Here is a 1,851-nt window from a genome sequence, read left to right as displayed (position 1 = left end):
TACCACAGTCCCCAAACACTAGCCTAAAAGATTGCAGATATTCTAAAACATACAAGAATGCTGAAAGATGTTTATATATTTTCAGTAAAGTTTTAATTTTTATATAATTTTCACAAATAGTATACACTGTAAATATTAATCATATTAATGTACCTTTTTAAATAAAAGATAACATTCACAATGATAATAACATATTGCTTTAGAGTAAAATATCTTACATTTAAAATGATTAAAAGCTATAATGTTAGGGAGAAAATTAATTCTTTTTAGTTAACCTAAACAGAAATCACAGTATAATAGCAAGAAAGAACGATTAATGGTTCATTGTCATTTGTTTTCATACAAGAGGCTGAAGGAAACATTACAATTAAGATCATATCCTGGATGTGGTTCCATGGTGTAGCAGTTAGGATGTCTGCTTTACATGCAGAAGGTCCTGGTTCACTCCCCAGTAGAACCACAGCCCATGGTCTATGGCCATGCCACCCTGAACGAGCCCGATGCCTGATCTCAGAAGCTTAAGCAGGGTTGGGCCTGATTAGTACTTGGATGGGAGACCACCTAGGAAGACCAGGTGCTGTAGTCATAAATAAAAAAAAAAATAAAAAGATAATGTCCTTTTACCATTTCTCTTTCCACTAACACTCTTCTAATATTCCAGAGTGGTGCCACATAAGTCTCTCCTCTGAGGACTACTAAGCTAAAATTCTCAATCAATTATATAATGCAAGTTAATATAACCTAAGTTTCTTTCTCAAGAGGAGAAGGGTAGAGTAATAGAAAGCGAGTGGACTTTAAAGGCAGATAAATATGACTGGAATCCCATTTATTAGCTGAGGGAACTTGGTTAAATTCTTGAATCTGTAAAATGGAGATAACTATCTTTCTTACAGAGTTATGGCAAGCCTGGAATGAGGTAATATATGTAGTTCGTTGAACACAGTGTCTTACACTTAAAAACAGCTCAATAAATTTCAGATTTTCTCAGAAATAATAAAATTGTCCTTTTACCCAGCTTAGTCTCCATCTTCCTAAGTCCTTAACACCAAAAAATTGTGATGGTTAGTTAATTAACAATTTTACACTTGACTGAAAAGTCAGACACACTACACCTCATCATTTTTCAATTATTATAATGGTAATTTTTAAATGAATGATCATTTAAAATAACATTAGTACAATTCTTTTATTTGGGAGCACTTATTGCTAGATTCCAAGATAAATGGTTTACCACAGTTGGTCTTAAAATCAAAAAATGCCAAAACTTGGCAGATAACTCATCTGATCAAATGGTCCTGCACTATTTTATCAACAATATTTTTTATCATTCTTTCACACTCATAACAAATTACATTTTTCCCATTGTACCATCACTCTCTATTTCTCTGCGAATGCTATTTTCTCTCCCTGCCACTTCTTCTCCACTCTCTTCAGCTGTTTAAGACCACTCTGCTCAATATATAGTGTGTATGTCAATTTGTGTTTCCATAGAACCAATCACATTTCTACCTTGCAGAGCAATGTTGTCCAGGAGTTCATAGAGATGGAGGTTATTTCTCCATTTCTATCCTCTCACATCTAAGATAGAGCCTGGATAATTAGTGCTAAATAAATAATTGATCAAATATAAAACCAAATGTGTTCAAATGAAAACACACATATATCTGCTGACACACTTAACCAGTGTGAAGAATCATAAGAATTCTTGAAATTTGTTATGTACTGAATATTTGTTTTCTCTCACCCCAAATTCATATACTGAGGCACTAATCTCTGGTGTGACTGGACTGTATATGGAGAGGAGGCGATAAAGGTTAAATGAGGTCATAAGAGTGGGGCTCTAATCCAAAA

General features: G+C 33.8%; 1 pseudogene; it reads left to right on the top strand.

Annotated features, from left to right (window-relative positions):
* The first annotated feature begins 469 nt into the window (after positions 1-469).
* On the top strand, positions 470-586 carry LOC112471566 (annotated as a pseudogene).
* Positions 587-1,851: the final 1,265 nt, after the last annotated feature.

This window comes from Pteropus alecto, unplaced genomic scaffold (assembly GCF_000325575.1).
Source record: "Pteropus alecto unplaced genomic scaffold, ASM32557v1 scaffold57, whole genome shotgun sequence".
In the NCBI taxonomy this organism is placed as follows: domain Eukaryota; kingdom Metazoa; phylum Chordata; class Mammalia; order Chiroptera; family Pteropodidae; genus Pteropus; species Pteropus alecto.
The sequence above is the reverse complement of the archived record's forward strand: the minus strand, read 5'-3'. Positions and strand labels throughout refer to the sequence as shown.